Source organism: Bos taurus, chromosome 16, assembly GCF_002263795.3.
Source record: "Bos taurus isolate L1 Dominette 01449 registration number 42190680 breed Hereford chromosome 16, ARS-UCD2.0, whole genome shotgun sequence".
Taxonomy (NCBI): domain Eukaryota; kingdom Metazoa; phylum Chordata; class Mammalia; order Artiodactyla; family Bovidae; genus Bos; species Bos taurus.
The window spans coordinates 35,543,744-35,568,702 of NC_037343.1; the positions used below are offsets into that span (position 1 = coordinate 35,543,744).

General features: G+C 38.5%; 1 protein-coding gene across 6 annotated transcripts in view; it reads left to right on the forward strand.

Moving 5' to 3' along the window:
• RGS7 (regulator of G protein signaling 7) overlaps positions 1 to 24,959 on the forward strand; it is a 486,948-nt gene that overhangs the window by 147,977 nt on the left and 314,012 nt on the right. The window contains exon 1 of one of the 6 annotated variants that reach the window (XM_059875225.1): positions 22,119 to 22,283. The gene's annotated coding sequence lies outside the window, so the exon portion shown is untranslated. 6 annotated transcript variants of the gene reach the window in all.

Here is a 24,959-nt window from a genome sequence, read left to right on the forward strand (position 1 = left end):
GTGACTGAACTGAACTGAAAAAGAGTAGGTGTTAAATCTATACATTGTTTATAGAATTTGCCTCTGAATCATCTGGTCCTGAACTTTTCCTTCTTTGAAGTTTTAAAATCACACTTTCTGTTTCTGTATTTGTGACTGATTTGTTCATACTTTTATTTCTTCCTGCTTCTGTTTTGAGAGATTGTACCTGTCCACGAATTTTTCCATTTCTTCTAGGTTGTCCACTTTATTGGCACATAGGTGCTTGTAGTAGTCTCTTATGATCCTTTGTATTTATATGGTATCAGTTGTAATTTTTTCTTTTTCATTTCTAATTTTATTGATTTGAGCCCTTTCCCTTTTCTTCTCCATGAGTCTTCCTAAAGGTTACCAATTTTATCTCTTCAAAGGTCCAGTTTTTACTTTCATTGATCTTTTCTATTGTTTTCTTATTCTCTATGCTGTTTATTTCTGCTCTGATCTTTATGACTCTTTCCTTCTACTAACTTTCTGTTTTGTTTGTTCTTTTTTCTCTAGTTTGTTTAAGGTGTAAGGTTAGATTGTTTATGTGAGGTATTTCATGTTTCTTGAGGTAAGCTTGTATTACTAAAAACTTCCCTTTTAGAACTTCCTTTGCTGTGTCCAAAAGGCTTTGGATTGCTTTTGTTTTTTTTTACATTTTAATTTTTCTTTAAATATTTTTTTATTTCCTCTTTGATTTCTTTAGTGATCCATTGGCTGTTTAGTAGCATATTGTTTAGCCTCCACCTGTTCATTGTTTTTTTTTTTTTTTTTGTAGTTGATTTCTAATCTCATAGTGCTGTGCTCCAAAAAGATGCTTGGTATGATTTCAGTTTTTATAAATTTACCTCTGCTTGTTTTGTGGCCCAGCCCATGATATGTCCTAAAGAATGTCCCATGTGCACTTGAAAAGAATATGCATTCTTCTGCATTTGGATAGAATGTTTTGTAGATATCAGTTAAGTACATTGGATGTAATATGTCTTTAAGGCCTGCATTTTCTTATTGATTTTCTGTCTGGATGATCTGTCCTTTGATGTAAGTGGAGTGTTAAAGTCTGCCACTATTATTGTGTTGCCATCAATTTCTCCTTCTTTGGCTGTTAGCATTTGCTTCATATATTCAGGAACTCTTATTTTGTGTACATTTATTGTTGGAGAAGGTAAGGGCTACCCACTCTGGTATTCTGGCCTGGAGAATTCCATGGACTGTATAGTCCATGGGGTCGCAAAGAGTTGGACATGACTGAGCGACTTTCACTCACATTGTTGTTCAGTCACTCAGTTGTGTCCAATTCTTTGCGACCCCATGGACTGCAGCATGCCATGCTTCCCTGTCCTTCACCGTCTCCCAGAGCTTGCTCAAACTCATGTCTATTGAGTCAGTGATGCCATCCAACTGTCTCGTCCTCTGTCATCCCCTTCTCCTGTTTTCAGTTTTTCCCAGCATCCGGGTCTTTTCTAATAAGTCTACTTTTCACATCAGATGGCTCAAGTATTGGAGTTTCAGCTTAAGCATCAGTCCTTCTAATGAATATAATGAATATTCAAGGTTGATTTCCTTTAGGGTTGACTGGTTTGATCTCTGCATTCCAAGGGACTCTCAAGAGTCTTCTCTAACACCCCAGTCCAAAAGTATCAATTCTTCAGCACTCAGCCTATCTATGGTCCAACTCCTACATCTATACATGACTACTGGAAAAACCAGTAGTTTTCTGGGTGCATATATATTTATAATGGTATATATTTTTATTGGATAGATCCCTTCATCTTAATGTAAAGTCCTTCTTTGTTTTGATAGTATTTAAAGTCTGTATTGTCTGATATGAATATTGCTATTCCAGCTTTCTTTTAATTTCTATTTGTATGGTATAGTTTTGCCATACCCTCACTCTCAGTCAGTATGTGTGTCTTGAAGTGGGTCTCTTGTAGACAGCATATATTTGGGTCTTGTTTTTGTGTATGTTCAGCCAGTCTATGCCTTTTGCATGATGCATTTAGTCCACTTACATTCAGTGTAATTGTTGATATATATCTTCCTATTGTCATTTTGTTGTTTTGGTTTACTTTGACAGGTTTTTTTTTTTTTTTTTCTTTCTTTCCTTTTTTGTATTCGCATGTGATTTGGTAACTAAATTTAGTGTTGTGTTTGGATTCCTTTTTCTTCTTTGTTTGTATCTATTGTAGATTTTCACTTTGTGGTTCCCCTGAAATTTGTATATAGCAGTTTATGTATGAATAAGATTGTTTTAGTTTGTTGCTTTTTTAATTTATAATTTGCTTCAAATAGCCTACATTTGTACTCTCCTAAGCCTTCTTGGAGTAGGTTGCCGTTAACCCCAGCATAGAGCCACCAGAACTTACAAATGGCTGGGGAAACAGACTATTGGAGGGCACAAACAAAACCAGGAGAAAGGAGCAGTGACCCCAAAAGAGATTGACCCAGATTTGGCTGTGTGTGTCCAGGAGAATCTGGCAGAGGCGTGGGTTAGCAGTGGCCTGCTGCAGGGTTGGGGCACTCAGTGCAGCAGTGCATGCATGGGGCCTTTTTAAGGGGTCACCATTAACTTCATTACCTCCACCATAGTTTGGCCTCAGGTCAGACAACAGGAAGGGAACACAGCCTGCCCATCAACAGAAAATTGGATTAAAGATTTACTGAGCATGGCTTTTCTTGCTCCTTGGAAGAAAAGCTGTGACCAACCTAGACAGCATATTAAAAAGCAGGGACATTATTTGCCAACAAAAGTCTGTCTATTCAAAGCTACAGTTTTTCCAGTGGCCATGTATGGATGTGAGAGTTGGACTATAAGGAAAACTGAGTGCTGAAGAATTGATGCTTTTGAACTGTGGTGTTGGAGAAGACTCTTGAGAGTTCTTGGAATACAAGGAGATCCAAACAGTCAGTCATAAAGGAAATCAGTCCTGAATATTCACTGGAAGGACTGATACTGAAGCTCAAACTCCAATACTTTGGCCACCTGATACGAAGAACTACTCATTAGAAAAGACCCTGATGCTAGGAAAGGTTGAAGGCAGGAGGAGGGGACAATAGAGGGTGAGATGGTTGGATGGCACCACTGACTCAATGGACATGAGTTTGAGTAAGCCCTGGGAGTTGGTGATGGACAGGGAAGCCTGGCGTGCTGGAATCCATGGGGTCGCAAAGAGTCTGACAAGACTGAGCATCTGAAGTGAACTGTACTCTCCTACTCCAAGGGTACTGGTTTTCATATTATATTTATGTGTGTATGAGTCCTTACCTTTACTATATATTTGCTTTTATCAGTGAAGTTTCACATTTTGGAATCTTCTTGTTTCTGACAGTGGTGTTTTCTTTTCCACATAGAGAAGTTCCTTTAGCATTTGTTGTGAAACTGGTTTGATGATGTTGAATCTCTTATCTTTTGCTTGTCTGTAAAGCTTTAGAATTCTCCATCAAATCTGAATGAGAGCCTTCCTATGTACTGTACAGTATGTCCCCTATATACAAACCTTCCAATTGTGAGCTTTCAAAGATGCAAACTGGCATTCTGTCCATGCCAGTCATGAATGACATTGCAGTCTTCCCTTCATTTCCTATAACTGATGTTTCTTTAGCTCTACAACCTTCTAACTCCTCACCTTTTTCAGTCAGTAACCCTGACTGCTTATTCACATGATGCCAGCCCCTGTATGACACCTGTTTTACTGTTCAGTTCAGTTCAGTCGCTCAGTCGTGTCTGACTCTTTGGGACCCTATGAACCGCAGCATACCAGGCCTCCCTGTTTCCATCACCAACTCCCGGAATCCACCCAAACCCATATCCATTGAGTCGGTGATGCCATCCAACCGTCTCATCCTCTGTTGTCCCCTTCTCCTACTGCCCCCAATCTCTCCCAGCATCAGGGTCTTTTCCAATGAGTCAGCTCTTTGCATCAGGTGGCCAAAGTATTGGAGTTTCAGCTTCAGCATCAGTCCTTCCAAAGAACACTCAGGACTAATCTCCTTTAGGATGGACTGGTTAGATCTCCTTGCAGTCCAAGAGACTCTCAAGAGTCTTCTCCAACACCGTAGTTCAAAAGCATCAATATTTCGGCACTCAGCTTTCTTTATAGTCCAACTCTCACATCCATACATGACCACTAGAAAAACCATAGCCTTGACTAGATGGACCTTTGTTGGCAAAGTAATGTCTCTGCTTTTTAATATGCTGTCTAGGTTGGTCATAACTTTTCTTCCAAGTAGTAAGCATCTTTTAATTTCATGGCTGCAGTCACCATCTGCAGTGATTTTGGAGCCCAGAAAAATAAAGTCAGCCACTGTTTCCACTGTTTCCCCATCTATTTCCCATGAAGTGATGGGACCAGATGCCATGATCTTCGTTTTCTGAATGTTGAGTTTTAAGCCAACATTTTTACTCTCCTCTTTCACTTTCTTCAAGAGGCTTTTTAGTTCCTCTTCACTTCCTGCCGTAAGCGTGGTGTCATCTGCATATCTGAGGTTATTAATATTTCTTCAGCCATCTTGATTCCAGCTTGTGCTTCCTCCAGCCAAGGGTTTCTCATGATGTACTCTGCATATAAGTTAAATAAGCAGGGTGACAATATACAGCCTTGACGTACTCCTTTTCCTATTTGGAAACAGTCTGTTGTTCCATGTCCAGTTCTAACTATTGCTTCATGACCTTCATACAGATTTCTCAAGAAGCAGGTCAGGTTGTCTGGTATTCCCATCTTTTTCAGAATTTTCCACAGTTCATCATGATCCACACAGTCAAAGGCTTTGGCATAGTCAATAAAGCAGAAATAGATGTTTTTCTGGAACTCTCTTGCTTTTTCCATGATCCAGCGGATGTTGGCAATTTGATCTCTGGTTCCTCTGCCTTTTCTAAAACCAGCTTGAACATCTGGAAGTTCACGGTTCACATATTGCTGAAGCCTGGCTTGGAGAATTTTTAGCATTACTTTACTAGCGTGTGAGATGAGTGCAATTGTGTGGTAATTTGAGCATTCTTTGGCATTGCCTTTCTTAGGGACTGGAATGAAAACTGACCTTTTCCAGTCCTGTGGCCACTGCTGAGTTTTCCAAATTTGCTGGCATATTGAGTGCAGCACTTTCACAGCATCATCTTTCAGGATTTGAAATAGCTCAACTGGAATTGCATCACCTCCACTAGCTTTGTTCGTAGTGATGCTTCCTAAGGCCCACTTGACTTCACATTCCAGGATGTCTGGCTCTAGGTGAGTGATCACACCATCATGATTATCTGGGTCATGAAGATCTTTTTTGTACAGTTCTTCTGTGTATTCTTGCCACCTCTTCTTAATATCTTCTGCTTCTGTTAGGTAGGTCCCTACCATTTCTGTCCTTTATTGAGCCCATCTTTGCATGAAATGTTTCCCTGGTATCTCTAATTTTCTTGAAGAGATTTCTAGTCTTTCCCATTTCATTGTTTTCCTCTATTTCTTTGCATTGATCGCTGAGGAAGGCTTTCTTATCTCTCCTTGCTATTCTTTGGCACTCTGCATTCAAATGGGTGTATCTTTTCTTTTTGCTTTTGGCTTCTCTTCTTTTCACAGCTATTTGTAAGGCCTCCTCAGACAGCCATTTTGCTTTTTTGCATTTCTTTTTCTTTGGGATGGTCTTGATTCCTATCTCCTGTACAGTGTCATGAATCTCCATCCATAGTTCATCAGGCACTCTATCATATCTAGACCCTTAAATCTATTTCTCACTTCCATTGTATAGTCATAAGGGATTTGATTTAGATCATACATGAATGGTCTAGTTATTTTCTCCACTTTCTTCAATTTCAGTCCTAATTTGACAATAAGAAGTTCATGATCTAAGCCACAGTCAGCTCCTGGTCTTGTTTTTGCTGACTGTATAGAGCTTCTCCATCTTTGGCTGCAAAAAATATTTTACTGTACTTCTGTACTTTTCAAGGTACTGAGATTAAAAATGTTTTCTTTTTTTTGGTGCTTGTTTGTTTTTTATGTATTATTTGTGTGAGAACTGTTATAAGCCTTCTACAGTGCAGTACTATATAGCCAATTGTGTTAGTTGAGTACCCAGGCTAACTTTATTGAACATACAAAGAAATTGAACTTATGACTGTGCTTTTAGAGCAGAACTCGTTTGTATGTTGTGGACTTAACTGTAATCTTGATTGCAGGATTTTCCTTTCATCACTTTAAATATATCCTGCCACTCACTTCTGACCTGTATAGTTTCTGTGAAATAATCACATTATAACCTTATAGGGATTCCCTTGTTTGTCATTTATTGCTTTTCTCTTGTTGCCCTCAGTATTTTCTCTTTGTCTTTAATTTTTGTCAGTTTTGTTATATGTGTTTTGGCGTGTTTCTCATTAGGTTTTTCCTGTATGGGACTCTGCAATTCATGAACTTGAGTGATTATTTCTTTTCTCATATTCAGGAACTTTTAAACTCTTATCTCTTCATATATTTTCTCAGGCCCTTTCTGTCTCTGTTTTCCTTCTAGGACCCTAATTATGCTGATGGTAGTGCATTTAATATTGTCCCAAGGGTCTCTTAAATTGTAAATGGATTGCTTTTTAATTTTATTGTCTAATAGTTTGCTGATAAAATGTTGAAATATAATTAAATTTTGTATATTGACTCTAATTCCTGTAACTTTGATAAATTCACTTTGAGTTCTAGTAGTTTTTGTGGAGGGGTTAGATTCCTTTGACTATTTTATACATACAATCATTTCAACTATAAAAAAGACTTTTTTCTTTTTAATTTTTATACTTTTATTTTTTTCTTCCATTGTTGTACTAGAAAGAGCTTCCAATATATTGTTGAATAGCTGAGGAGACAGTGGATATCTTGTTCTTGAACTAAGAAGCAGTCAGTATTTCACCATTAAGTATGACATTTACTATTGTCTCTTCATATATGCCCATTATCAGGTTGATGGAATTCCTTTCTCTTCCTTGTGTTTTAAGAGTTTTTTCTTTCATGAATGGGTATGACATTTTGTCAAAAATGTTCTTACATCAGTTGAAATTTTTTTTTCTTTGACATTTTTAATGGGATGAATTATAACCATTGATTCCATAATGTAAAACCAACTTTAATCCTGTCATAAGCTCCACATATTAATAACATTTATCCTTTTCATATAATGATGAATTTGATTTGTTGATATTTTATTGAGGACTTCGTATATTTATTCATGTAAGGTATATGCTGTGAAAGTGCTGTACTCAATATGCCAGCAAATTTGGAAAACTCAGCAGTGGCCACAGGACTGGAAAAGGTCAGTTTTCATTCCAGTCCCTAAGAAAGGCCATGCCAAAGAATGCTCAAACTACTGCACAATTGCACTCATCTCACATGCTAGTAAAGTAATGCTAAAAATTCTCCAAGCCAGGCTTCATCAACACATGAACAGTGAACTTCCAGATGTTCAAGCTGGTTTTAGAAAAGGCAGGGGAACCAGAGATCAAATTGCCAACGTCTGCTGGATCATGGAAAAAGCAAGAGAATTCCAGAAAAACATCTATTTCTGCTTTATTGACTATGCCAAAGCCTTTGACTGTTTGGATCACAGCAATCTGTGGAAAATTCTGAAAGAGCTGGAAATACCACACCACCTGACCTGACCTGCCTCTTGAGAAATCTGTATGCAGGTCAGGAAGCAACAGTTAGAACTGGACATGGACACAGAACAACAAACCGGTTCCAAATAGGAAAAGGAGTACGTCAAGGCTGTATATTGTCACCCTGCTTATTTAACTTATATGCAGAGTACATCATGAGAAACCCTTGGCTGGAGGAAGCACAAGCTGGAATCAAGATTGCTGGGTGAAATATCAGTAACCTCAGATATGCAGATGATACCACCCTTATGGCAGAAAGTGAAGAACTAAAGAGCCTCTTGATGAAAGTGAAAGAGGAGAGTGAAAAAGTTGGCTTAAAGGTCCACATTCGGAGAATTAAGATCATGGCATCTGGTCCCATCATTCATTGGAAATAGATGGGGAAACAGTGGAAACAGTGGCTGACTTTATTTTTCTGGCCTCCAAAATTACTGCAGATGGTGACTGCAGCCATGAAGTAAAAAGACACTTACTCCGTGGAAGAAAAGTTATGACTGACCTAGACAGCATATTAAAAAGCAGAGACATCACTTTGCCAACAAAGGTCCATCTAGTCAAGGCTATGGTTTTTCCAGTAGTCATGTATAGATGTGAGAGTTGGACTATAAATAAAGCTGAATGCCGAAGAATTGATGCTTTTGAACTGTGGTGTTGGAGAAGACTCTTGAGAGACCCTTGGACTGCAAGGAGATCCAACCAGTCCATCCTAAAGGAGATCAGTCTTGAGTGTTCATTGGAAGGACTGATGTTGAAGCCGAAACTCCAATACTTTGGCCACTTGATGCGAAGAGCTGACTCATTGGAAAAGACCCTGATGCTAGGAAAGATTGAAGGCAGTAGGAGAAGGGGCCAACATAGGAAGAGATGGTTGGATGGCATCACTGACTCAGTGGACATGAATTGGGGTAAACTCTGGGAGTTGGTGATGGACAGGGAGGCCTGGTGTGCTGTGGTCCATGTGGTCGGAAAGAGTTGGACACAACTGAGCAACTGAACTGATTGGTCTATAATTTGCTTTTCTTATAATGTTTTCATGAGGTTATCATAACAGGGTTTTGCCATCCTCATTAAACTACTTAAAAAGTGTTTCTTTGTATTTTCTCAAAGAGTTTGTGTAACTGCTATATGAGTTTTGACCTTAAACCTTTGGTAGAATTTGTGAGTAAAGCCGTCTGGTTTGGGATTTTCTTTGTTAAAAAGCTTTTTAAAAAAATTTAAAAAATATATATATATATTTGATTGTTCTGAGTCTTCATTGCTGTGTTCAGGCTTTCTCTTGTTGCAGCGAGCAGGGGTTAGTCTTTGTTGTAGTGCATGGGCTTCAAATTGTGGTGTTTTTTCTCCTTGCAGAGCAAGGGCTCTAGATGTATTGTGGCTTGCAGGGGCTCTAGAGCACAGGTTCAGCAGTTGTGGTGTATGAACTTAATTCCTCTATGGCATGTGAGATCTTCCCAGACCAGGGATCAAACCTGTGTCCTCTGCATTGGCAGGCAGATTGTTTTCCACTGTACATCAGGGAAGTCCTGTTAAAAAGTCTTTATCAATTCAGTTTTGAAAATGGATACAAAGCTCTTTGAATATTTCTGTTTCTTCTTGTGCTAATTTTGCTAAGATGTGCTTTTCTAGAAATTCTTCCACTAGCTCTAAGTTGTTGAAATTACAGGCATAAAATCATTAATGTTTTTGTCTTCTTGGAAATTTGAATCCCTTTTCATTATGTAATAAGCCTCTCTAGTGAGTAGTAGTAGTGAGTGATATTTCTCTTCTGACATCTACTTTAATATTAGTAAAGCTGTTTCAGTTTTCTTTTGACTTGTGTCTGAATGGAATATCTTTTTCTCATTCTTTTGCTTTTAATCTATGCCTTTATATTTAAAGTGGTATTCTTAATAGGCAATATATAGTTGGGTCTTGATTTTTGTCTAATCTAAAACTAACAGCCTATCTTTGAATTAGTATGGCTTACATTTAATCTGATTATTGATATGGTTGAATTAAAATCTACCATATAACCAGCGATTTCCTTTTATAAATCTATTATTATTATTATTAATCTTATTTGCTTGGCATTTTGGGCTTCCCTGGTGGCTCAGATGGTAAAGAATGTGCCTGCAATGTGGGCGACCCGGATATGATAAAGGGTTGGGAAGATCTCTGGAGAAGGGAATGGCTCAGTATTCTGGCCTGGAGAATTCCATGGACAGAGGAGCCTGGTGGGTTAGTCCATGGGGTCAGAAAGAGTAGGACACAACTGAGCAACTTTCACTTTTCACTTGATTTTCAGTGCTGTGTTAGTTTCAGGTAAATAGCAGAGTGCTTCAGATTTTATATATCAGTTCAGTTCAGTCGCTCAGTCATGTCCGACTCTTTGCGACCCCATGAATCGCAGCACGCCAGGCCTCCCTGTCTATCACCAACTCCCACAGTTCACTCAAACTCATGTCCATCAAGTCGGTGATGCCATCCAGCCATCTCATCCTCTGTCATCCCCTTCTCCTCCTGCCCCCAATCCCTCCCAGCATCAGGGTCTGTTCCAATGAGTCAACTCTTCGCATGAGGTGACCAATGTTTTGGAGTTTCAGCTTCAGGATCAGTCCTTCCAGTGAACACCCAGGACTGATCTCCTTTAAGATGGACTGGTTTGACCTCCTTGCAGTCCAAGGGACTCTTATATATATGTGTGTGTGTGTGTGTGTGTGTGTGTGTGTATATTCTTTTAAGGATTCTTTTCATTTATAGGTTATTGCAAGATATTGAGTATAGTTCCTTGTGCTATATAGTAGGTCCTTGTTGGTTATCTATCTTATACATCAGTTCAGTCGCTCAGTCATGTCCCACTTTTTGCGACCCCATGAACCGCAGCATGTCAGGCCTCCCTGTCCATCTAGTAGTGTATATATTTTAATCCCAAACTCCTAATTTCTCTCTCTCCCTTTTCTTCTTTGGTAACTCTAAGTTTGTTTTCTGTGTCTGTGAGTCTTTTTCTGTCTTCAAATAAGTTCATTTGTATAATTGTTTAATATTCCATATCTAAGTAATATCATATATCTTTCTCTTCACTTAGTATGAAAATCTCTAGGCCCATCCATGGCATTATTTTATTTTTTTATAGCTGAGTAGCATTGGTGTATAGGTATCACATTGTGTTATCCATTCCTTATATTGTTGAATATTTAACTTGTTTGCAAGTCTTGGCTATTGTAAATAGTGCTGTAGTAAATATTGGGGTGCATATATCTTTTCAAATTAGAGTTTTTTCTTTTCTAGATTTATACCAAGGAGTAGGGTACTGGATCATGTGCTAAGTCTGTTTTTGGCTTTTTTAAGGAACCTCCATTCTGCTTTCCATAGTGGCTATACCAGTTCACATTCCCACCAGTGGTGTAGGGGGGGTGGCCCTTTTTCTCTTCACCCTCTCCCACATTTAATGTTTGTAGACTTTTTGATGGTGGCCATTTTGATTGATGTGATGTAATACCTCACTGTAGTTTTGATTTGAATTTCCCTACTAATTAGTGATATTGAACATCTTTTCATGTGCTTGTTGCCCATTTATATGACTTCTTTGGAGAAATATCTGTTTAGATCTTCTGCCCATTTCTTGATTGGTTTGTTAGTAATGTTAATTCTTGAATATTTTAGGAATATGGCAAAAAAATCTCTGCTGCCATACTCAATTTTATTATAGTTGGATTGTGAGTGAGTGCTCATGCTCAGTCGTGTCTGACTCTTTGCAACCCTGTGGACTGTAGCCTGCCAGGATCCTCTGTCCACAGAATTTTCCAGGCAACAATACTGGAGTGGGTTGCCATTTCCTTTTCCAGGGGATCTTCCTGACCCAAGGATCAAACCCCATGTCTGCTGTCTTGGCAGGCAGATTCTTTACCACTGAGTTGCCTGGGAAGCCCCCATAGTTGGGTTATTGCTTACCATTTTTCCACTTTTTCCTTTCCTTTCTGGTTTATACAATCAGATTTGACCCAGCACTTGTCTGTATAGTTAAATCACTTTCTAAAAAGGAAACAGTGCTTGATGTACATTTTCCTTATCTTGTTCTTCTTGGGAAATGCTACATAATACACCAAAATAGGTAAAGCAGAAGCTTTTGGAAGGCAGAAAAGATTTATTCTTTGTAGCATTTAATAGGGCATAGATTTTTTCCCCCTGAAATTTATATGTGTTAATCGTAAGATGGAGTTTTTTTTTTTTAAATACTAGAATTATTTTGAGCCCTTGGTCTATGGAAAATTTTCTTCCTAAAGCTTTTCTGCTCAGCACTATTGTCAATTTTTAACCTATGTCAAGTTCAAATTCAGACCGAAATCATATTGGTTTTTTAATGATTGTAACTTGGGCATGATAATAATGCTGGGACCTTTCACCTGAGTTTTCCTTGTCCTATATTATTCATATTCTCTCAAATCTAAACAAGCTCAGCACAAATCTGACTGAGATTATGGCTTAGTTGCAGATAAAGTGCAGTTTAATAAGGTATGTCTTCCTTATCTGTAACCAATGTGTTAACTAGAAATAGGAAATCAATAAGTTAACACTATTCTCTCTGTGTGATGGATGTGCAGAAGTCCTTGTTTTGGGTCAAATGACAAGGTGTTAGCAAGAGATATTAGCAACTGTGGGAGATTTAAGTGGGTCATTTGGTGTCTGTAAATTTGTTTCATGACTAACTCTACACACTGAGGAAAAATAAAAACCTTGAGCTGTGAAATTGCGTATTACATAATATAATATCCTGAATACATTTCACTTTGTATTAGTTTCCAGATTAAAAAAAAAAAACAGATGACTGCTTCCTTTTTGGTGTTTAAATATGTGCATTCATGCACTAGCTTGTTTGCTTTGTGCTGATCATGAATTCAGCTATGTTCCTATTAATAAAACATCAGGGATATAGAATATATATATCAGGGACATTTGTTACCTTGGGGTATTCTGCCTGCTTCTCCTCTTCCTCTTCTCCACAGCATCTCAGTGGGAAGCAAATCACGGTACTTGGCTTCATGTTAATAAATCTGGAAGATCTCAGAAGTTCCTTGCACTGCCTCATCTTCACTCAAAGGCAGACACAACATCCAGAGTTGACTAATCAGACCCTTTTCCATATACTTAAAATCATGAGTGACATATAAGCTGGAATACTTTGTGACTGAAGGTAGGAGATAAGCCAGCTTACGGGTGGCTTAAGCAACAAATATATGATCTCATATAACAAGAGCTCTGGAGGGAAATATTTGGTAGAGTGAGGAGTCATCAGCTCAGAAACATCATTGAGGACTCCCTGCTTCTCTTCAATGTTTCTCAGAGGGCTGAGTTTTTTTCATTCTTAAGTATATCATCTCATGGTCCCAAACTGTGGATGTTATATATTCACATAGGCACACAGAAGATTTAAAAACAGAATATGAGGGGTTGTCAGTAAGCTGGAAAACACACAGAGTCACATAAACACACTTTCTCTCAAAAAACAAACATTTCCTAGGGTACTTCAAGAGACTTCCTCCTCTGTTTCATTTCCCTATGGCTAGTTAAGGGAAACCGGGAAGATGGCCACTTGGCAGTCTCAGCCGCTATCCTAGGAAGCTGGTTTCAGTCTGCAGGGAAGAATAGAAAGGGGGAATGGGCCTTTCCCCAGACAAAAACAAAAATCCCAGAATCAGAATGAAGAACCAAGCAGTAGATATTGCTGGAGCTTATAAATCCATTCCATTGGCCACATCACCATAGAAATTTTATAGAGCTGCCTGGTGTCTGTCTGTTCCAAATTTTGATCTTTTACATACCCAGATTTTAAAAATATTTCCCATTTTGCTTATGTTAGGCAATTTGCTCTTTACCAAAAGAACCCTAACTGATTCAAAGAATACTAAGTTGGAAGCCAGATTAATCTGGGTTCTGACTTCAGTTCTGCCATTCAGTGTTTGTGTGATCTGGAATTAATTGCACAACCTCTCTGAACTTCAGCTTTTCATCTATGGAATTGGATTGTTTAATGGCTTTGCATGCTATTGTCATTAACGGCTATGATTTTGTACAATCTATTATTATATTCAATTATAGGCCTTCACTCTGCTTGAATATTCCCAGAATAATTGCATAAATTTGTCTTTTTCCTGCTACATCAAAAAAACAAAGAGCTTATTAGTATCATGATAAATAAAATAAATTAGATTTAAAAAATCTGAGAGGCTTCTGAAGGCCATATTGTATACCTAAAATGTTAGAAATTTAGTACCCTGGAAATAAAATGAAACTTGAAGTTGATATTCCATGAAGTTTTTTTTTTTTCTTTCTTCTACTTTTGCTATTTCTTTGCAGTAAACCAGCAGATGTCAGCTAAACACCTACAAGGTGTTAACACTACATCAGTTACTGAGGATGTAGTGAAGTGTGGTGTATATGTTTGGATTAAGTTTGGCAATAGGTAACAGAGACCCAGAGACACAACAACTTAAGTCAGGGAACAGCGTATGTCTTTCTCATGGAAAGCCCAGAAGCAGGTGACCAGAGTTGCATGTAGAGATGCAGGCTCTTCTCTTATTGTTGCTTTGCCATATATGGTACCCCATTCCCAAGATCACCACATGGTCAGGATGGCTGCTGCTGATCTGCCGGTCAGGTTGGAGACTGGCTAGCAAGAAAGAGAAAAGCATAAAGAAGGAAAATGTGTACACTGGCTGTTTTGGAGGGAAGATTTCTGGAAGCTGTCTCATGAAGTCCTGCTCACTCATCACAGCATACTCATGCTGCTACATCTAACTGCTGGGAGGTTGGGAGATCCAGTCTTTAGTGTCTTTTTTGTTTTTGTTTTTGGTGTTGTTGTGCTTACTAAAAACTTAGGGACTCTCTTTCTTTGAAAGGAGAAGGTGAATATTGATGAACAACTAGCAGATTTTCCTATACATGGTTATTCAGTTTCTCAAGATGTGTATATAAGAATGTAGTTAAAATGCAATATGAGAAAAACAATGATGGACCTCCAATTTTAGAGTTTTGGAAGCACATAAGAGGAGCTCTGTGTGTGTGTATGTGCACGCATACACTGTACACATGCATTTCACAGTGGAAGGTAGGGCAGGTGGAGAGAAATCAAAAGAGATTTCTAGGATAAGAATGTATAAACTAGATATGAGATATAAATGAAAATTTAAGCAAGAAACATCATAGGATTGCAGGGTGCTACCAAAAGTTCAGTGCTAAGGAAACAAACACTCTGAGTTGTGGGTGATAGGAAATGATGTTAATTAGCAGGTAGATATGGTGTCATGAAAATCTTTTCATACCATCACATGACTTCTGTAGAAAGGTTATAATATTTTACTTTATAAAAACCAGTGGTCTACAAAACTTATTTATGTATACTGGCAACAAGCAATTTAACAATGAAAAAAGCACAGTTTCATTCATAATAGCATTAAAAACTCAAGTCACTTAGGAATATATGTAACAAAAGAAGTGCAAGGTGTGGACATTGAAAATTACAAAACATGGATGACAGAAGTACATGTTCATGGATTAGAAGACTTAATATAGTCAAGACGGTGATTCTCTAGTTGATCTATACAACACAGTTGCTAAATCCCCACTGGCTTTTGATTTTTCTAGAAACTGATGAGCTAGTTTTAAAACTTAAATGGAAATGTAAAAGACTCAGAATATCCAAAGCAATTTTGAAACAAAAAAGTAGACTACTCAACTCAAAAACTTATTATGATCTTACATTAATTAAACAGTGTGGTATTGGCTCAAGAATACACATATAGATCAGTGGAACAGAATAATGAGATCCAAAATAAATCCTATATTTATGGTCAACTAATTTTTCAACAACGATGTCAGGATGATTAAAAGGGAATAAGAACAGCTTTTATAGTACTGGGACAATTAGGTAACCACATGCAAAGTGGTGAGTTTAGATCCTTACCTTCTATCATACACACAACTTAAAATAGATCATCGACCTAAATATAAGCTCTAAAATTATAAAAATTCTAAAAGAAAACATAGTAGAAATTTTTTGTGACCATGAATTAGTTAACAGGTTCTTAGACATGACACCAAAAGTGCGATCGTGAAAGAGAAATTAATAAACTGAATTTTGTCAGAATTAAACCTTTTGTTGTTCAAAAGACACCATCAATAAACTGAAAAGACAAGCCTCAGCCTGAGAGAAAATATTTGCAAGTTATTTATTTGATAAAAATATGTGCTGTAGAATATATAGAAAAATCTTACAATTCAGTAATAAGATAATTTATTTAAAAATTGGAAAAAAGCTGAGTAGCTGTTTCATCAAAGAAGATGTATTAATAACCATTAGGCGCTTAAAAGATGCTCAGTATCTTTTGTCATTAGGGAATTTCAAATTAAAACCACAATGGAGTACCACTTCTCATCCAACAGAAAATGTATGTTATCAAAGACAATTACCAGTGTTGGTAAGGATGCAGAGAAAATGAAACTCTCATGCATTACTGGTGGGAATATCAAATAATTCAACCACTTTGGAAAACAGTTTGGAATTTTCTTGAAAAGTTAAATATGAGCTTATAATACAGCGCAACAATTTTATATTTATCTATTTATCTAAGGGAAATGAAAATATAAGTCCACACAATAATATGGACCCACATGTTCATAGCAGAACTATTCATAGTAGCCAAAAATGCACACAATCCAAATATCCATCAAACGGTGAATGACTGAAAAATGAGTAAAAGCATACAGTAGCATATTTATAGCCTTTAAAAGAAAAAAACTACCGACACAAATTATAATGTGTAGGAACCTCCAGAAAGAAGCCAGTCTTAACAGGTTACATTTATGTGAAATGCCCAGTACATGCAATTCTATAGAGAAAAAAAGCAGATAGTGGTTTCCTAGGGATAGGTTGGAAGCAGGCTTTACTGTATATGAACAGAAACTCTTTTCAGTTCAGTTCAGTCGCTCAGTCGTGTCTGACTCTTTGTGACCCCATGGACTGCAGCACACCAGGCATCCCTGTCCATCACCAACTCCCAGAGCTTACTCAAACTCATGTCCATCGAGTCAGTGATGCCATCCAACCAACTCATCCTCTGTCATCCCTTCTCTTTCTGCCTTCAATCTTTCCCAGCATCATGGTCTTTTCCAATGGGTCAGTTCTTTGCATTAGGTGGCCAAAGTTTTGAAGTTTCAGCTTCCGCATCAGTCCTTCCAATAAATATTCAGGACTGATTTCCTTTAGGATAGACTGGTTGGATCCCCTTGCAGTCCAAGGGACTCTCAAGAGTCTTCTCCAACACTACAGTTCAAAAGCATTAATTCTTAGGCACTCAGCTTTCCTTATAGTTCAATGCACACATCCATACATGACTACTGGAAAAACCATAGCTTTGACTGGATGGACATTTGTTGGCAAAGTAATGTCTCTGCTTTTTAATATGCTGTCTAGGTTCGTCATAGCTTTTCTTCCAAGGGGCAAGTGTCTTTTAATTTCATGGCTGCAGTCACCATCTGCAGTGATTTTGGAGCCCCCCAAAATAAAGCCTGTCACTGTTTCCATTGTTTCCCCATCTATTCTCCATGACGTGATGGGACCAGATGCCATGATCTTTGTTTTCTGAATGTTGAGTTTTAAGCCAACTTTTTCACTCTCTACTTTCCCTCTCATCAAGAGGCCCTTTAGTTCTTTGCTTTCTGCCATAAGGGTGGTGTCATCTCTGTATCTGAGGTTATTGATATTTTTCCTGGCAATCTTGATTCCAGCTTGTGCTTCATCCATCTGGGCATTTCGCGTGATGTACTCTGCATACAAGTTAAATAAACCCAGTGACAATATATAGCCTGGACATGCTACTTTCCGATTTGGGACCAGTTTGTTGTTCCATGTCCAATTCTTAACTGTTGCTTCTTGACTTGCAAACAGATTTCTCAGGAGGCTAGTCAGGTTGTCTGGTATTCCCATCTCTTGAAGAATTTTCCACAGATTGTTGTGATCCACACTGTCAAAGGCTTTGGCATAGTCAATAAAGCAGAAATAGATGTTTTTCTGGAACTCTCTGGCTTTTTTGATGATCCAGTGGATGTTGGCAATTTTATCTCTGGTTCCTCTGCCTTTTCTAAAACCAGCTTGAACGTCTGGAAGTTCACAGTTCACATATTGCTGAAGCCTGGCGTGGAGAATTTTGAACATTACTTTGCTAGTGTATGAGATGAGTTCAATTGGGTGGTAGTTTGAACATTCTTTGACATTGCCTTTTGTAGGGGTTGGAATGAAAACTGACCTTTTCCAGGTCTTTTAGGAGTTATAGAAATGTTCTGAAACTGAATTGTGGTTAAAGTTGCCAAAGTTTGTAAATTTATGAAAACTCATTGAATTATGCACACAAAATGGGTGAATTTTATTTATGTAAATTATACATCATCAATAACACTTTTGAAACAAAACACAGTGAGCGATCTGAATTAGAGTGGTCCGTGTTTGATTAGAGAGGTCCATGTTCTGGATTAGAGACACATGTCAGAAGTTCTGAGAAGACTTAATACATACATGCTCAGACACCTTCCCTCCCTGCCTCCTGCCCCAAGGTAGTCCTGATTCTGGGCATAGGCATTTATTTTATGAAAATTTCCCCAGCTGATTTTGGCAAGCACTCTTAGATGATACTGTATGAAAGAGACACTGAAGACTTATAATCAGGAGAGACCCAGGGTGGCACTTATCTATTAATGAACAATGGAAATTTAGTGGAGAGTAGATTTTGAAGATAATTAGACTGTAAGCACAGCATGTTAGAGGAGATTATTGCACTTGTTCAGGGAAAAAATGATAAGGACCCAAGTGGAAGTAATCTAAAGCACCTGTTTCCTTATCTATAAAATGAAGGTAAGAGACTCATTTTTATTAGACCATAGTTCATAGAATTGTTGTGAGGATTAAATGAGTTTGTGTGTGTAATGTGTTTAGAACAGCTTCTGGCAGAGTATTATATGAGAATTTGCAATTATTATTATAATATAATTAGCAGCAGCTTGTTATTGTTGTCATTATTTTAGTCACTCGGTAATGTCCGACTCTTTTGCGATCTCATGGATTGTAGCCCACCAGGCTCCTCTGTCAATGGGATTCTCCTGCAAGAATACTGGAATGGGTTGCCATTTTCTTTTCCAGGGAGTTTTCCCAATCCAGGGACTGAACCCAGATCTCTGGCATTGGCAGGCAGATTCTTTCCCACTGAGCCACCAGGAAATTAGCAGCAGCTTAAGACATGTCTAATCATCAGAAATACAGATTCGGATAATCAGGTGAACAATGGTAATACTGACTCTATAAGAGAAGGAATGTTCAGTAGGATAAGGAATCAAGATGACCCAGGAGAGAAGTGGGGAGGCCGGGGTGGGACTGGACCCATCACCCTCTGTGACAGGATGAACTCAAGTACGGATGTGGTGGTAGGTGTGATTGCAGGTAGGGAGGAGATGGGGAGCTGCGCTTGCAAACAGGCACTGGGGCTGGCATCTCGCTTGCTTGAGGAAGGGGAAAGTGGGTTTTTCGGCTGAAGGGGCATAGTTGTGGACCTGGGGAAGCCATATAGTGCCCAGGACATTCTTGTTTCCTTATCTTCTCAAATTTTACCTCTGTGCATTAGTACTTCTGTTAGTGCTTTGTACCCTCTCCTGTTTCCCTCAGTGACCAGTCTAGGAGTCATTCCTCCTTAAATTTTCTATGCTTTTGTCTTTATCCTTAGGTGAAAATTTTTTTCAAGTTGGCTTTGATGAAGCTAGGTCTGAAATGACTTCTATTTTATTAGTTTGTAAAATAAATGTATGACTAGAGAGGAGGATGACATAAATGCCCCTTGAGGCCAGACAGGGAAGATTCTGCCAGTGTTTTTGCATTTTATAAAGCAAAAGAACATCCATTTATTTATCCCTTTTGAGGATGTAAAACATAACAGGCTATTTGATAAAAATTAATGTTACCCTCTTTAGTTCTAATGAAAATTCCTTTGTTAGCATAATATCTTAATAGATATCAAGTGTCTTGCTTTTAATGATTTTCCAGAACACCAGTGGTAGAATCACATTTGCTTTGCTCTTACTCTGGAAGACAGCTGGGGATGAGAACAAGTAGCCTGATGAAGTGACTGTAGTACAGACCAAGACCTATGGCTTTGACGAGTTATTTGACATCTTATGGAAATAATAAGATGTGATTTAATTTCATAAATATTGAAGTAATTGAAGAAGGAAGAGAGAGAAATAAATTCTCCCTGAATATAAAAAAGTGAAAATGAGCAGGGATATATAATACTTGTATAATGAGCCAGTTTATCCAGTCTGGTTGGAGAACAGTGCATTCTAGTTTTTTATGATTCTGGGAGTTTTCTGCCCAAACCAGGGACAACCAATTTTCAAGGACTCATAATCAAAGAAGCCATATTTGACCCTATGGCTTTATTGTGCTGTGTGCAGTCAGTCGCTCGGTTGTGTCCAACTCTTTGTGACCCCTTGGTCTGTAGCCTATCAGGCTCCTCTATCCATAGAGTTTTCCAGGCAAGAATACTGGATCAGGGTGCCGTTTTCTCCTCCAGAGGATCTTCTCAACCCAGGGATTGAACTCCCACCTCTTGTGCCTCCTAATTCTTTCACTGCAGCATCTGGGAAGCCCTGTGACTTTATTAAACATAAATTACCTATACTTAATGATTCAGAAGATGCTCTCAGGCATTGTACAGGCTTTGGGGTCAATATTATTACTCTCTAAGAATACTGAACTATGAAAATAAAAGATGGACCATGATTAAGGGCTCTGTGGTGCAGAAAAATGAGTCTGTGTGGCCCCAAATTGTTGTGTTTTCTTACTACATTGACACACATCAAATAGGAATTTCCAAGAATGATAAGGCAAGGACTTCAGGTAGAAAGCAGTCTGATGTTAGAGAGACACAATATAGTACAGTAAAAAGAACCTTGAATATGGATGTTGGAGGTTATTAGTTTTATGAACTGATGAAGATTGGTCATCTTGTAGCCAAAATTCTGAATGTTGGGCAGCAACCCTTAACACTTACCTGTAGAAGTTACCTGTTTTCTGTTATAGATCCACAACAATATGTTTTTGGAACAGTCTGTTCTTTTGGTTTCAAGACAGGAGGCCAAGCCCATTGCTATTCTGCTCGTTTCGTATCTTTATGTTCATGAAAGTGAAAGTGAAAGTCACTCAGTCGTGTCTGACTCTTTGCGACTCCATGGACTGTATAGTTCATGGAATTCTCCAGGCCAGAATACTGGAGTGGGCAGTCTTTCCCTTCTCCAGGGACTCTTCCCAACCCAGGGATCAAACCCAGGTCTCCCACATTGCAGGTGGATTCTTGACTAGCTGAGTCACAGGGAATCCCCTTTATGTTCATAGATAAGTTTTATGAATGTCCCCAGGATTTGAAGATGGTAGTTGGCAAAATTATTTTTAAATGATTCTGATTACTGACCCCTGAGTTATCCTTCACTTTCTCCTTTATGGTATGGCAGGGTTCCCAGACCCCTGATAGATTGATAAAATACATGTTTCCTTGAGGGAAAAAGGAGTTGGCCCAATCTACCATTTGTAAAAGCTCTTTAAATATCTTACTCAACTTCTTTGGTGCAACCCCATTTCTGTCTTTTCACATATTAATATTTAGAGTAATTCAATTAGCTTTGGAAGGGAGTTTCAGAGAGCGTTCAGCTAGTTCACGGCTGCAAACAGATGGCATCTAATGGCGGAGGGTGTCTCATCTCTGAACAAGGGCAAGTACAAGTGGAAGCTACAGGCGTGAGGACTCTCAACTAGACGAGAGCTTGTGTCCGCCAAGAACTCAAAGACCAGAGAAGAGGTTTAGACATTTCACTACTGTGGAAAGTTTCCCATCATCTACTTCTGAAGTTAATTTTCTCAAAAATGTTTTGGCTGCAATGTGCTTGACTGTAGCTACAGTGTATTAGGATACTGCCTCCGAAACAGGGCCTGAACTACCAGTCCATTGACCATCTCTTCTGACTTTATCAGAAAGGTGCGACAGGTGAAGCAAACGGAAATGGAATACTTTCTAATCACCAAGAATGGTATTTTCCAAACACAGTGTTAAAAAAAAACCTTACTAAGTAACTAGTGTTTTCTTTTTTTAAAACAAATTTAGGTCAAATTTTATTTAGACCCGATTTTATCTAAAAAATTTTGCAAAAATACTATGGAAATCTTGTATACCCCTCTCACAGCTTCTCTTAATATCAGCACCTTATATATTGTCTTAGTGGAATGATCAAAACCAGAGAATTAACATTAGTACAGCTCTATTAGTTACAGATCTCATTCAAATCACTATGTTTTTTCTGCTGTTGTCCTTTCTCTGTATTCTTCTAGTTTTCAATATATAAGGACACTGAAACATAAGAAAGATTTTTAAGGACATAATCAGCTTGGATCGGATTCTAAATCATGTGTTTTTCTTTTTTTTTTTTAAGCTGTATCATGTTTGGTCTAATGGGACTTCCCAGGTGGCTCAGTGGTAAAGAATCTGCCTGCCAATGCAGGAGATATGGGTTCTATCCCTGGGTCAGGAAGATCTCTTGGAGGGGGAAATGATAATCCACTCCAGTATTCTTGCCTAGAAAATTCCATGGACAGAGGAGACTGGTGAGTTACAGCCCATGGGGTCACAAAGAGTCAAAAATGATTGAGCACGCATGCAAGCTTGGTCTAATATTTTGGAAAGAATGCTAGCAGAAATCTAAATTCCTTTCCTGGATCTGCCTTTAACTGTGTATCTTGATCCAAGTCATTTTTCTCTGGGTCTCAGTGTCCTTAATTGAATGTCAGATGATCATTTGATTGTTATGATTTTATCATTCTATTTATTTTTCTATGATCTAGTTAACTTAATCTTACTGTGCCTTAGATTTTTCATCTGTTTAATGGGCTCAATACTCATACTAACCCTTATAGGGAAAACAAAAACCAAAACATTTGTTTTAGTCATTTATTTTTGGATAACAAACAAACCCGCTAAGCCTGATGGCTCTAATTTATATTTGCACTATTTCATTATGCTTATGGTTTCTGAGAGTCAGGAATTTAGACGGTGGGGTGTGTGTGTGTGTGTGTGTGTGTGTTTTCCCTGCTCCATGATATCTAGGAACTCAGCTGGAAGGACTCAGATGGTTGGGGGAATCCCTTCTTAAACAGCTCCTCTATTCTCTTTTTGACCTCTTGGCCAGAATGGATGGAAGACTGGGCTCACCTGGGACTAGTCTGGAGCATCAGTATGCAGCCTTTCTAATGTGGCAGTCAGTCTTGGAGTGGTCAGACTCTTCCATGGTTGTGGCTTCTCCAGAGTAAGTGTCCCAAGAGAACCAGGCAGAAGCTCCATGGCCTTCCTGACCCAGTCTGAAAAGTCACTCAGGATCACTTCTACTACATTGTGTTGGCTACTAACAAGTTATAAGGCAGCCCAGATTCAAGGGGAGGTAAATTAGACATCACTTTTTTTTTTTTTTTTAGGATAATTACTTTACAATGTTGTGGTTGTCTCAGCTGTACATCAGCACAAATCAGCGATAGTGTATGTATGTGTGTGTGTATATATGTATGTATGTGTGTGTGTGTGTGTGTGTGTATATCTTGAGCTTTCCTCGCCTTCCCCATTCCACCCCTCTAGGTCATCACAGAGCTACAAGCTGGGCTCTCTGTGTTGTACAGCAGCTTCCCATTAGCCATCTGTTTTGTATATGACCGTGTATATATGTCAATGCTGCTTTCTCAATTTGTCCCACCCTCTTCTTCCCCCACTGTGTCCACCAGACCATTCTCTACATCTGCATCTCCATTTCTTCTCTGTAAATAGGTTCATCAATACTATTTTTCTAGATTCCATATATATGTATTAATATATGATATTTGTTCTTCTCTTTGGATGTCACCTCCTAATGGAGAAATGACAAGATCTCATTGGAGAAGAATATGTGGGCTGAGAGATATGGTGGGGAACATCTTTGGAAAAACGTAGTATGCCACCACTATAAATAAAGTAATGATAATAAAGAGTTCTAAGCTACATAGAAGTGCCCTCAGGGTACCTGGTTAATCAAATCACTATTGCTTATTAAAATTCTGTGCTTCTTTAATTTGAAAAATGTCTTTTTTCGACCCTGAAATCTGGCCTTTTGCATAATGAAGCCAAATAAAACTCTTGAGCTTTAGGCTTCATACCAATTACCTGCTATCTGACCTTACCTTTTCCCTCTATGAGCAATTTTTGCCACCGAGTTTATTTTACCCATAGGTGGATTTCATCATATTCCAGTGCATTCTTAGCCATTGTCACTTGCTGGCTGAGCAACCTGAGCAGCATCTCTCATCTCTATGAGTCCCTTATCTGAAGTGTGAGGAGTTCAGGATATACAGTTCCTATATTCCCCTACACCTCTTCTCTCGTGTATGCGTGCACATGGATGTATTCCAATACATGGGCTTTATTTTGCTATTCTAGATCCCAGCTTAGAAAACTTTTTCCCAGCTGAATAAGTGAATTTTAACAACTTTAGACTTACTCACTAGAGCTGAGCTTTGTATTGTCAGTTCACAGTCATTATTGCATCAGATCCCAGATTGCCTCTAAAAGCGAAAGTGACATGTGTTCTTATACGTTGGAATGTCATGAATGGTCATGACAATTTTTGGTGATGTTATCTGGGCAAGTAAAACCCATTTTGTATTACCGTATTTTTTTTTTTTTACCTTTTGATACTTCAGAATTTAAAAAATCAAACAAGACAAAGCAAAAACCTCATGCAGAATAAATTGTTAAAGAGTTTTGAAAAATAATGATTTGTAAATCCATCTGAGGGTAAAATAAACGGTGGCAAAAATTGCTCATAGAGGGAAAAGGTAAGGTCAGATAGCAGGTAATTGGTATGAACTCTAAAGCTCAAAACAGAGTTTTATTTGGCTTCATTATGCAAAAGGCCAGATTTCAGGGTCGAAAAAAGACATTTCTCAAATTAAAGATGCACAGCATTTTAACAAGCAACAGTGATTTGATTAACCAGGTACCCTGAGGGCACTTCTACTTAGCTTAGAGGGCACTTCTACCAGGCTTCCCTGGTAGCTCGGTCGGTAAAGAATCTGCCTGCAGTGCAGGAGACCCGAGTTCTATGCCTGGTTGGAGAAGATCCCCTGGAGAAGGAAACGGCAAATCACTCCTTTATCCTTGCCTGGAAAATCCCGTAGGCAGAGGAGCCTGGCAGGCTGCAGACCAGGGGTCGCAAAGAGTTAGGCACGACTGAGGGACTAACACACATACCTGTCAAGGGT